Consider the following 13,907-nt stretch of genomic DNA (forward strand, 5'->3'; position numbering starts at 1 on the left):
GAATCCATTTGCAATGCAAGAGACACCAGTTCAATTCCTGGGTTGAGAAGATCCCCTGGAGAAGGGAACAGCTAGCCACTCTAGTATTCTGGCCTAGAGAATTTCACGGACCGTATAGTCCATGGGGTAGCAAAGACTCGGACACAACTGAGCGAGTTTCACATACATACACATACATGTCCGTTGAATTGGTGATGCCATCCAACCATCTCATCCTCTGCTGCGCCCTTCTTTTGCCTTCAATCTTTCCCAGCAACAGTGTGTTGTCCAGTGAGTCCGTTCTTTGCATCAGATGGCCAAAGTATTGGAGCTTCAGCTTCTGCATCAGTCCTTCCAGTGAATATTCAGGGTTGATTTCCTTTAGGATCGACTAGTTTGATCTTGCCATTCAAGGTACTCTCAAGAGCCTTCTCCAGCACCACAGTTTGAAAGTATCAATTCTTTGGCGTCTACCCTTCTTTGTGGTCCAACTCTCACATCCTGACATGATTACTGGAAAAACCATAGCTTTGACTATACAGACCTATGTCAGCAAAGTGATGTCTCTGCTTTTTAATATGCTATCTAGGTTTGTCATAGCTTTTCTTCCAAGGGTAGAAGCAACAAATTTAAACAGTCAGGTGCTTGCCATAAGGAAAGGGTTAATGAAAAGAGAGAAGATGGTAGATTATTTTCCCCCAGCTATTGTTCTCTTTCCTTTTGTCTGCACTTTTACTATTTGTGATGGGTTCAATAATATGTGTTTGGGTTAAGATGTAAGATGGGAATATGGATGATAGATTCATTTGTGCATCATGGTGATGGAAAAATTGATTTTGAACTATCCCTGTGATCCAGGATGGGGAAAGGAAATGTCTGATGATGGCATAATAGTCCTTTGGGGAATTTAATACATCGTTTTCCCTATTAATGGATGGCCTGCTATGTTTCTTGCATCATCCTAGGCTCTGAGGCACAGAGCTAAGCAAAAATGTCATCCAAAGGGTGTTTATCGGGACTTCCCTGGTGGTCCAGTGGTTAAAACCCCATTTTTCCAATGCAGGGGACATGAGTTCTATCTGACTAGGGAACTAAGATCCCACATACTGTGTAGTACTGCCACAAAGCAAAAGAAACAAATAATTAAATTAAAAAGGGTGTTTATCAAAAGGTAGGGCTAGGTTAAGCATTAGGACATGAACAGAGGAAGGGAAGAAGAGGGAGAAAGGCCTGGGTTTACTCCAGCTTTAAATTCATGAATGAACACTGGGAGAAAGTCTGTGTCTACCAGGTGAGTCGAAGGGGCAGGATTTCTTTTGAATAAAGAGAGAATAAACATCTTATGATTAGGTTAATAGAGGAAGAAAAAAGAGAGAGTGGGTGTACGTGTCAGCGTCAAGTCAGAGTGTGGCCCAAGTGTGGGTAGTCACCATCTAGAGTAGGACATCTGATTCTGAATGACGGTGTTTCTTCAGACCCGGTTCAGCAGATTGGCAAAGTGGGAGAAGGGTGCTACGCTGTGCCTTACTCCGGCCAGTTCCCTACTTGGGCCTTTGTGAGCTGTCCCACAGTGATCTTCAGCAAGAGCCCTGCACCCGCACAGACAGCCGTGCTGTGGCCCGAGAGAGTTCTGGCCTGAATCCTAGGGACCAGTCCCAAGAGTACTCCCATCGGAGAAGCGCCCTCCCTGCTCATCTCTTCCTTGGTGTGAGGGTTGGGATTTCCATGAAGAGAAGGATGTCCTAGAGCTGGGCAAGAAGGCTCCTTTGTGCAATCTTTTATTTTGGCTGTGCCGGGTTTTCGTTGCAGCCTCTGGGATCTTTGTTTTTTTTTTTTTTCCATTTATTTTTATTAGTTGGAGGCTAATTACTTTACATCATTGCAGTGGTTTTTGTCATACATTGAAATGAATTAGCCATGGATTTACATGTATTCCCCATCCCGGTCCCCCCTCCCACCTCCCTCTCCACCCGATCCCTCTGGGTCTTCCCAGTGCACCAGGCCTGAGCACTGGGATCTTTGTTGACGAGCACGGGCTTTCTCTAGTTGCAGCACACAGGGGTTTCTCTTGCTGCAGCGGAGGGACTTCTCATTGAGGTGCGGGGGCCTCTCGTTGTGGGGCGCAGGCTTTAGAGTGCTCAGGCTCAGAAGTTGTGGCTTGCCGGCTCTCTGGTTGTGGGATCTTAGTTCCCTGACCAGGGATCGAACCTCTATCACCTGCATTGCAAAGTGGATTTTAACTACTGGACCACTAGGGCAGGACTTCCAGGTGGCACTACTGGTAAAGAACCTGCCTGCCAATGCAGGAGCCATAAGAGATGTGGGTTCTATCCCTGGGTTGGGAAGATCCCCTGGAGGAGGGCATGGCAGCTCACTCCAATATTCTTGCCTGGAGAATCCCATGGACAGAGGAGCCATGGAGTTGGATGAGTTGGATACAACCGAAGTGACAACACACGGGCTGCCAGGGAAATCTCTTACATTCTTTTTGTTCTCTTTTCTGCACCTAGACTTGGCTTTTAGAACTGATCCTTTGGTTTTATTCCTTTCTATATGCTTAGTTCTTCAGAATGAGGGAGGTTTTGGGGACAGATGGACTCTATGTCAGTAACTCCCCCAAGCTCAGTGTCTTTGTGACACAGATTACCCCTTTACAAGATGATATTTCAGGCCCAATTATCTCTGACCTTTGGTTGAGATGATGTACTAGGTTCCTATTGACTATTATTTATGGCTGAAAACATTATAGGAGACGATGTCTCATTTCTTTATAGTCTCTCTTTGTTTTGTTTAACCATTCCAGTCATTTTAGCAATTCTTTTCTCCCCATAGAAAAAGTGAAGAATTGCACTTGTTACTTAGAAATAAATGACCAGAAAGTTTGAAAGAAACCAGACTGGCAATGTTAAATCTTGGCCTTTCAAAACCACAGTCAAAAACCATTTTACAGGCCATAGATACTTTTTTTTGTTTTTTACAATTTGCGATGTCTACATAATACATGAGTGGTAAAATGAATTGATGCCACAAATAGAATATGCTTTATCTCTTTGTGCAAATAAAATGTCTCAAAGTATACATTACTATATGCTTTCAATATTTTTATTTTAAAATAAGAACTAGATTGGGATAGAATCTGGATTCTTTATCCTCCCCCCCCCCCCTTTTAAAATAATACTAACTGGGTATATTTCTTCAGTGTATTTCTTTGTGTTTGCCAATAAAGCAGATTTAAAGTGTGCCCTCCATATACATGATCCAGAAAAGTTACTTGCAATTTAAATTTTATTTGAAAAGTAACTGAACTTATGAATTTAGCTATCTTTTCTTCTGTTTCTGATTAAAATTTACCAGGAAGTCATACCTGAGCACTTATTGTTTGAAGAAAGGGAAAGAATATCTTTAGCCTTTGCAAAAGAATCAGTTCTTTTCTCGAGTTTGCCTACCCCCGGGTTATTTTTGTTCTTGGACTCAGTTTATTGGTTGCTCTGGCTCATTGCTTTCCAGGACTGTGTAGGATAACTAATTCAAAATAAAGCCACTGAAGATTTTAAAGATAAAAAATCACCTGTGAGAAATAGTGTCATGGAAGTTTCAAGCTGGAAGAGATCTTTGAGATAAGCTGGTGAAACAGTCTTCTACAGATGAGTAAATTGAGGCAAAGAAATGTTATGTAGTTGATATTATCACAGCTAGAACCTGAAAATTGGATTTCTTGAAGCATAGACAGCCCACTTTTAAGGAAGGTACAGTATCTGTAGAAACTGAGAACTGTAAGAATAGCAAAGTAATAAACCTGTATCAGTTGTTAGTTATAACTCTCCCCTTAATATAAAAGGTGAGGCAGCAAATGCCGTTTGATGATCTCCATCTAAGGATCTGGATTCCTTTTTCTTTTTCCTTCCTCGACTATAGCAGTCTTTTTGTGTTTTCTTCCCCCTCTAGCTTTCTTCTCTGTCTTCTCCCTAAAACTGATATGAAAAATCTATCAAATCATTGGTCTACATCAAGTAAGTTTTATCAGTGTTATTAATAAGTGGATTTCGTGTGTAGTTTACAGTCCACAGGCACACTGAGGCCAGGAAGTGTGTCTGTCATCCAGATCGTAAGATTTTTTTTTAAAAAGTACAAAACTAAAAAAAAAAAAAAAAAAAGTACAAAACTCAGAAGTGATTTGTCCATGCTTCCACAGTTTAGATAAAGGGAAATCGAAAAGTGTCATTTCTATATGTGTTTGTCCCTCACTACACTATTTCTGGTCTATTTTATATTGAATTAAACCTTTTTGTATATCTCAGGAAAATAAAAACTATCTTCCAAATAATTAAAGAAATTCTTTTCCATATGCTCTGCCTTTGATTTTTGTTTTCTTCTCATATGTCCAGGACTATCAAACAATAAGTTTGTCTCTGTCCCCGATGAAAGGGTCTCTGATATCATTCCTTCATGATGTCAGTAGTGATTTTAATTTGTGCAGTGCTAAACCTGTATGTGTGGTTCTTATGTGGCTGCTGCATTATCCAAATTTACATACCCATTTCTCCAATATACACAGAAGAAGAAAGCAAAGAACTCTATTCCCCATTCTCATTTTCCAGATTTAGCAGTTATCAAGATTTTGTCTCATTTATTTCATCTATTCCTTTTTGAATTTTTTTTTGTATTTGTTGAAGCCCAATAAATTACTTTAAAAAAAAGTAAATTCTGGACATCCTGTCATTGCATCCCTACGCAGTTTTGTATGCATTGCTGGAAACTACATTTTCTTTCTTTTTTTTTTTTTTTTACATTTTCTTATTTAACCAACAGGCCATTATTCCCTAACAAAAATAAAAATTCCTTGAAAAGGGAAAGTCATTCAGTTGTGTCTGACTCTTTGCGACCCCTTGGAATTCTCCAGGCCAGAATACTGACTGCAGTGGGTAGTTGTTCCCTTCTCCAGGGGATCTTCCCAACCCAGGGATCGAACCCAGGTCTCCCACATTGCAGGCAGATTCTTTACCAGCTGACGCACTAGGGAAGTCCAGGAATACTGGAGTGGGTAGCCTGCCCCTTCCCGACCCGGGAATCGAACTGGGGTCTCCTGCATTGCAGGCAGATTCTTTACCAGCTGAGCTGCATGTGAAAAATTCCTTGGTATCACTTAATATCTTTCATAATCAAATTTTCTAAGTTGGAATGATACATGAAATCCTCAAATTACAAACTGGTTATATTTCAGAATCTTTAAATTAGGTCTTTGGCTGTTTGAATTCATGGAAACAGCATTATACATTGTGTTTAGGCCCGCCAGGCTCTTTTACAAAATCCTATATTATGTCAAATGAAATGCAAATTTCATATATTTTTAGAAAATATACAGAAACAATACTTGCTCCTATTGGGGTTTCAAACAAATAGGTGTTTCCAGCAGCAGAGTGCTACTTTTGAATGTTGGCACTTGATGAATATAATTTTCCTTGACAGAAATTTGGAAGTACCCAGATCTTTGTAGCAATATTGAAGCAGGCTTTAGAACAGTACTTCTCACTGGACCACCTTCCTCAGAATCAGCAGGGATGCTTATTAAAAATATAGATACTGGGGCTTCTTGTAAAATCCACTGAATTATAATATCCTGGTGAAGGGCACGGGATTTGACTTCTTATTTTTCTTTAACATATATACAAAATTAAGGGTACTCATTCTCTGCTGCTTTCAGGCTCTGGAGCAATTTGACCTTTCAAGATTGCGGACAATTTTATTTAGTTGAGAAAAGGTAGAAATATTACAAAAGGACTTTAGTTGGCATTTTATCCAGGTATTGATTGTTTGGGGTGAATAGAGCCTCATGTGAACTAGTTTGAAAGGTTATGTTATAGTACCTGAAGGCCAAAAGTTCATTGATCTCATGAGAGACTGGAACTGGGAATCAGAAAGCCAGCAAAAATCAAGGCAGCCACTTTCTCCATTCTTTCTCTTTATTTTCCCATAAACATAGCACACAATGTCTGCTTCTTTTTCTAAATCCATATCATCCTCTGATAGTTCTCTGTGGTCTTGTTTGTCTTGATTGCATGTCACTGCATGTGGCCCCAAGTGGCCACCCTTATTGGAATAACTATTTCTTCCTGTTGCTGGTTTAGCATGTGGTGACTGATTGGAGTCCATATTTGGAGAGAGCTATTAGCCCAGTATGTCCAGCTCTTATTCAGTCAGCTGTAGCCACAGCTGACACAAGGGACCTGGGCCGCTGCTCACTCAGCAAAGGTTATGAAACAAATTCTGTGAGTAGGAAGCACAAGTTCAGTAGGTATAATGTATGGAGGTGGGGAGGAAATGATGAACAACTAGTGCCCTAAGGAAAAAAGCTCAAACAAAAAGCAGTGGACACACAATTTCTTATAATATATGAATGATATATGGTAGCCCACCAATTAATTTGTCTGACATAGCCTGCACAGTTCACAGGATCCAACTCCTTTACCTCAATTCACTTAATTCGCTTGAAGGGAGTTTACTTGACAGTGGTTTCAGCTGATGACACCCTTCAGTGATGATCATCTTCCTTGTTCCTTGTTCTTTGTTTTAAGCCTGCCTCTTATTGAGCTCCCTTGGCTTCTGAGGACAGGAACTATCAACTCAGGATCCTCCCTGCTTTGTGTTAGATATCTTCGACTGTAATAGAAAACAGCTGTCTCTTCCTATTTTAAAACTTAAATCCCCTAGCAGATCTGCTTGTCAAGGTTTTATTTCCAGTTTGAAGTTTGCCTCTAATTTTTAGTTAATTTGCAGGATGCATTTGCAGTCCAACCTTTATCTGCAACATGACTTTTATTTTTTACTTCTTTGAAAGCTCAGCTTCTAGTTTGTTTTTCCCTAGGGGTGTATATTAAGTTCTTTCAAGAGAAGGAAAATTGGAGTCATTCATGGTTCAATATAAATGTGGATCTTAATTAATATAAAAAAGCTTTCTGTAGTCTTATGGGGTTGTTTTGAAACATGTCAGCTTATATGGAATAGTAATAAATTCCATTGTATAAGTATCTGAGCAAGGATAAGCAGACTTGGGAATTGTCCTTTTGGCACTCCCAGTAAGGGCTAGCTCAATGCAGAACTTAGGAAATGGCTACAAGCCTTTGCCGAAGAAAGGGAGCAGAAGGGAAACTTTCAGAATCAGTTTAGAAGTCTAATGGGAGAGCTGACATAGGAAAAGTATCTTTTACTTCTTGTCCTTCCCTTTGGTTCCACTTGAGTAGTTTTCAAAGCCACAGAGAGAATAAACACAAATAGCAAGATTACCACTTTTAACTATTGGTAGTTTACAGATGTTTCCAAATATTCTGAAAGATCATTTATAAGTTGGCTATTTATTCACTTGTATTTTTCCCATAGCTGTAATGTTAGATGGGGTTTCCAGGTAGCGCAGTGGTAAAGAATCTGTCTGCTAGTGAAGGAGACTCAGGAGACTTCTTCAATCCCTGGATTGGGAAGATCCTCTGGAGGAGGAAATGGCAACCTGCTCCAGTATTCTTGCCTGGAAAATTCCATGGACAGAGGTGACTGACAGGCTACATACAGTCCATGGGGTTGCAAAGAGTTGGATGCAACTGAGCACATACAATGCTAGATATGATTATTAGGTTATTAAGGAGCCAGTTAAAGTTTTTTAACCCACAGTCATGCCTCCAAATGGTAGATTTACACCATCCTCTGCACCAGCTTTTAATACTATTTCCATAGAAAGATGTAGGGCCACATGGTGTAATTGAAAGATATTGGACTGGGAATCTACAAACCTAGGTTTTAATAGGGTCCTGCTGCTAAGTGATGTGATATTAGCCTATTGCCCACACTTTCTGGGCCTCTGAGTGCTACAATTTTATTCTGTTCCTAAAGCAAGGGATTCTAATGGCTCTTGGAGTATTAATACTAATGACTGCATAGTAGACAGGTGTCTTAGGAGGCTTTTTTGATCCCATTGGCCCCAGCATTTCCCTTTAATCTTAGATCTTCTCACGTGGTTATTACACCTCCTTTGACGAAGAGAACATTTGGGTGCCGTGGGGCAAGGTGCACAGGAGCCAACGTTACAGAGATGATGGGGACAAGAAGGGCTTTTAAACTTGACATTGTGCATCAATGTGTCTAGATCCAAATAAGAGAAAGTCAGAAAGGTATCATATCTGGAAGGGGTCAGTTTGTGTGGTGCAATTGTTTTTAAACTTAGAAATAAGGCTATAAGATTAAGATATGAACACTGAAGACTGGCCTTGGTTCAGTATGCACTTGGTTATGCTTGGCTTAAAGAGTTCGAGGGGCTTATAACTTCTGTGTCCTTTTCTAAACTCCGCTTGCTCAAGTCATTTGTTTGATCACTCAAGTCAAAAAAAAGGAGTCCTCTTTCTGGCCTTCTTTCAAGTTCTGCTACATCTTTCATCCCGATAAACTTGAATCCATAACCTTCTCTCCATCTCTGCTGCTACCATCCCAACTTGAGCCTCTGTCTTCTGACATCTAGGAACATTTTAAATGGCCTCCTTTTGCTTCTGCTTTAGCCTGTTGTGGTCTATTTTCCATATACTTGCTAGAAATGAACTTTTAAAAATGTAGATCACATTATGTCACTCTCTGGTTGAAAATTTTTTGATGGATTACGAGAAAATTTAAAATTCTGCCTTGGCCTGCAGGTTCCTAAGCAACTTGCTTTCTGTCCATGTCTTGAACCTCACCTGCATTCTACTCTTCATATTCTAACCACTGGAGAGGAACAGTCCTGCCTGAATGTGAACTTGGCAGGCTTTTTTTTTCTACCTCAGAGTCTTGGGCTTCACTATTTTCTCCATATGGAACCTTTTTTCCCTGGTTATTTACAAAGCTGACTCCTCTTTATTCTTTAGATCCCAGTTTAAGATCATCTCATCAAGGAGGCCTTTTGTGACAAGTCTACCTAAAGTATCCCTCCACACTTTCATTCCCCATCCTATCACATTTCCTAGTATATTTCCTTGGTCATAGTTACCATAATCTGAACTGTCTCATTTATTTATTTGCTCTAGTTATTGTTTTTCTCTCCGAATAAAATGCTGTGGTTTTATTGTTCTCAGATTCTCTTAAGAATTAATGAGTAAATGGATTATTGAAGGTAAATAGTTAAAACCAATTTAACAAACAATATTTTGGCATATTTATTCTAATTATTATCAGTCATCTTTTTCCTCTTCATCAAATTTTAAAACATTAAAAGATGTTTCTAATTTTATTAACAGATTCTATTTACAAAAAATGAATATTCTAGGTTTGTAGACCTGTGGGATTTTAGCAGTACATATCTTTTTCTTTCATTATGCACATAGGAAATTTTGAGCACGTGTAATGAAATTAGTGGACATATTTCTGATTTTAATCATTATTCTCATTTAATGGAATTATAAGTGAAAAGTACATGGTGGGTTGTTACACTTCCAGTTTATTGTGTGTTTAAAATCTATGCATTTAGAAAAAAAATTAAGTATAAATATGAGTTGGGTTTTTAGTATGAGTCTCTCAGTGCAAGGGGTAGATGTTATTACAGTGTGCATGCATGCGTGCTCAGTCACTTCAGTCATGTCTGATTTTTTGTGTGACCCCATGGACTATAGCCTCTCAGGCTCCTCTGTTCATGGGGTTCTTTAAGCAAGCATACTGAAGTGGGTAGCCATGCTTTCCTCCAGGAGAGTTTTCCCGACCCAAGGATTGAACCCAGGTCTCCTACACTGAAGGCAGATTCATTACCTTCTGAACCACCAGCATGTGCGTGCTAAGTTGCTTTGGTTGTGTCTGAATCTGTGTGACCCCATGGACTGTAGCCCATCAGACTCCTCTGTCCATGGGATTCTCCAGGCAAGAATACTGGGGTGGGGTGCGATTTCCTCCTCTAAGGGATCTACCCGGCCCAGGGATCAAACCCTTGTCTTTTATGTCTCTTGCATTGGCAAGCTGGTTCTTTACCAGTAGTGCTACTTGGGAAGCCCTGTTATTATAGCAAGTGTTTTAAATTATTACCTATTAATGTCATCAATGAATGACTTAGGCCAGTGCTGTGATGTTGAAATGGGGAGACATATACCCTGTGGATATATACAGAAAGACTTTCCAAGAGATTTACAAACTCAGAGATTTAAGATAACTAGTTTCCAGATCCTCATCCTCCATGTGTACTTCTTCCTAACAGCTGCCTGTGTTCACAGTAACTGTCTCACTTGGTGCATCACCCTGGGGCATGAAAACCTCCAGGGCATCACACACAGGGAAAGCTTCCTTTAATGATTAATCAAAGTGCAACAAATCAGAAGGGGTTCTTATCTTTTTATGCCTTATATTTTTGTTAAGGGGCAACATGGTTAGAAATAAGGATTTTGACTGGTGTTGAAACATTCTGAATTCAGATATATGATGGGAATAATGACAATTTTCACTTTTTCTGTTTTTCAGCTTACATTTATTGACTTAGTTCTTGCCTCTACTGACTGTTGTCAAAGAATATATAACTTTTGAGGGAGAGTTTCCTGAGAACAAGGCAAATAGTGAGCACATCATTGGGAAATACTGAATGCTGAAAATGGCCTTTTGTGATGTATTTAAGTGTAATTTATATGTATTTTCCCACTGTTCTCAACACTTGAGACATATCCACAGCTGAAAGAAAATGCACCTACAAACACCTGATGTTATGTATATTACTAAGTGGGTTCTGTGGGTGAGGGAAGTTCCTTGGGGAGCCGACTTGGAGTCTAGGTTTGCCTGCATGAAGTATGCTGGGGCTCAGGGCGCTTGGAAACACTGTGGGATGAGCACAGGACAAGTTGGGCTGCAGTGCAGGCACAGCAGAAGCATCAGCCGATCTCATAGGAGCTAGAGCTGCAGAGGCACTATGGAATTGCTCAGAATTAGGACACAGAGGCTGCTCAGCGGGGACCTGAGCTTGAACGTGGGGACTGTCCTCCGCTGAGAGCAGTGACAGGTGGGGAAGACTTGCATGCGTGTGTGCTCAGTCGCTCAGGCATGTCTGAGCCTTTGCAACCCGATGGACTGTGGCCCGCAAGCTCCTCTGTGCATGGGATTTCTCAGGCAAGAATGCTAGCGTGGGTTGCCATTTCCTCCTTCAGGGGACCTTCTCAGCTCCTGCGCTGGCAGGCGGATTCTTCACCGCTTAGCCATCTGGGAAGCAGGTGTCCTCAGCCACTCAGTCCGTCTGATATTTTGCTGCCCCGCCCGCGACCCTTAGCCGGGTCTTAGTGGCTGACACTGGAACAGCAGGGAGAAGTATTCCTTCAGTCCTGAAAAGGGCAGTCTTGGATTGTATGCCACCGCGTCTCAGGGATATAATTTATACATAATTTCTTTCAGCTTTTATGTGTCTTTCTTAGTATTGTGGTATTTTATCAAATTATATAATGAACGATTCATTCCAGTCTATTCCCAACCTGTGTTATCATAACATACATTAGTATTTTCCACTTGTATTAATCAAATGGGCTCCCATGGTGGCTCAGTGGTAAAGAATCCTCCTGATAATCCAGGAGATTTGGGTTCAGTCCTTGGGTTGGAAAGATCCCCAGGAGAAGGAAATGGCAACCCACTCTAGTATTCTTGCCTGGGAAATCTCACGGATGGAAGAGCCTGGTGGGATACAGTCCATGAGGTCTGAAAGAGTTGGACACAACTTAGGTGACTAAACAATGACAACATCATCAATAAAATACACTAGAGGCTAATTTTTAGAAGTATATACCATTTGCTTTCATTAAAACCATAAGAAAACTTTATCATGATGAATACTATAATTAGTGAAAACATTTCTGATTTTATACTTGTTAAAAATTACATCCAAAAGCTGAAAATCAATGTATAAGTGTATGTTCACACAATTATCAAAGGAATTCCATGGCCTTCTTAGCTTCATCATACTACTCAGAACTCTTAATTCTATATTATTTTAATTTTGAGTGCTTTCAGCTATTTCTTTAGAAATGTTTGATAATTAATTTTTAGTGGTTTTTAAAATATTTTTTCTCAGAATGCATTATTGATCCCTCCATTTGAACTGAAAAGTAAAGCTGGACTTTATTTGATAGAACATTAGTCTGATTTGTCTGATTGATTTGAGAGTAAGGACTAACTTTTCCAGTTATATGGTTGACATTTTTCTTAAATTGAATACACTAAGTTTACAGTCCTAAACCTTTTTTATTGTTTAATTTAGAAGAATTAAAATTTTCAGAATTGATTTATGGTTGATTTACAGTATTGTGTTAATTTCTGATATACAGCAAAGTGATTCTGTTATATATATATAATATATATATATTCTTTTTCATATTTTTTATATGGTTTTATTACACAGTATTGAATATAGTTCCCTGTGCTATACAGTAGGACTTTTGTTGTTTATTTTATATATAATAGTTTGTGTCTGCCTATCACAAACTCCTAATTTATCCCTTTCCTATTCCATTTCCCTTTTGGTAACTGTAAGTTTGTTTCTATGTCTGTGAGTCTGTTTATGTTTTGTAAAAAAGTTCATGGTTTGTATCATAGTTTAGATTCCACATATCAGTGATATCATATAATACTTGTCTTTGTCTCTCTGGCTTACTTAGTATAGTAATCTCTAGGTCCACCCATGTTCCTGCAGATTTATTGGATGATTGATCATTAAAAATGAATTTTAGCTCAGATGGAATTCCGAGATTGATGTTGCTTTCTGTCACCTCTGCACTCTTTTCTCCATTATTCAGCTTAATTATTCTCTAGCACTTACTGTCAGCTGGCATATTGTATGTTCATACATGTATCTGTTTTTCTCCCAGTGCCTTTTTTTACTAGTGTATAGGCGCTGTGAGAGCAGGGACTTTGTTTTATATGCTGTTCAGTTTCCAGTAGATAGAGCATTGTCTGGCATTTAACAGATCCTTACCCTGATGCTAGGAAGGTTTGAAGGCAGGAGGAGAAGGGGATGACAGGGGACGAGATGCTTGGATAGCATCACCGACTCAATGGACATGAGTTTGAGCAAGCTCCGGGAGATGGTGGAAGACAGGGAAGCCTGGTGTTGTGCAGTCCATGGGGTCAAAAGAATTGGACACAACTGAGCGACTAAACAACAACAGTAAATTTTGCTGAATGAAAGAATAAATGAATGAATTAATGCATGGGAAAGGAGCAGAGAAAGTAGGTATTATTAAGAGAAGGAATGAGGGTATGTTTAAGAACGTACTGATAGTTTAATATAAATGGTAAAGAGTTTGGAAGAAAACTTAGGAAAGTAAAATTTAGTTACTGGGAAGGTTCTGATATTGTTAAATGTTAAGAGAGATCCTCGTCAGAATAAACTTTTGAGTATTGATTTACCACTATTAGCACATTCTAAATCTGGATTACCGTTGCTCAGAATAAGTGCTGCTCTTGTCTCTTTGGTCTCCTTGTGAGCATTTTCAGTCTTACCAGCCCATATGTGCCAGTTGAAAAGCATGTATGCTTTATGGGACTAAGTCCAGTAAAAGCTTTTTAGTCAACCCACATTCACAGGAGAAGATTACTTTCATTCTTGGGAAGGGTGACGAAGCCCAGTATTCAGATGAAAGGGGTACTTTGGTATTATTTAACTGGGTATTGGCAAGACTCAGGCCAGTATCTAGTTTCTCTTTAGAGACATTTTGCATTATATTACAGTACTCTTACTGTGCTGTGCCAGGGAAATTAAGATCACCTGGAACATTCTGTAGGTCATTGGCTTAGAATCTTAGGGCACTGGGAACTTGATGTTTTGTTTTAATGACCTCATTTAGACTGAACCTGTCTTTGTCCTGAAGGCAAAAGGACTTCTTTACCAAACCATGTCTATGCCTTGGGAAATAAATGGGAAAGGTTTAGGGAAAGGTGATTTGAAAGCATTGGATCAACCTCCA

The 13,907-nt window shown here is 39.5% G+C and overlaps 1 protein-coding gene across 7 annotated transcripts in view; it reads left to right on the forward strand.

Moving 5' to 3' along the window:
- The window catches only part of GRB14 (growth factor receptor bound protein 14), a 124,288-nt gene that overhangs the window by 4,787 nt on the left and 105,594 nt on the right, over positions 1–13,907 (forward strand). The window lies entirely within an intron of this gene.

This window comes from Odocoileus virginianus, chromosome 13, assembly GCF_023699985.2.
Source record: "Odocoileus virginianus isolate 20LAN1187 ecotype Illinois chromosome 13, Ovbor_1.2, whole genome shotgun sequence".
NCBI classification, from domain to species: Eukaryota; Metazoa; Chordata; class Mammalia; order Artiodactyla; family Cervidae; genus Odocoileus; species Odocoileus virginianus.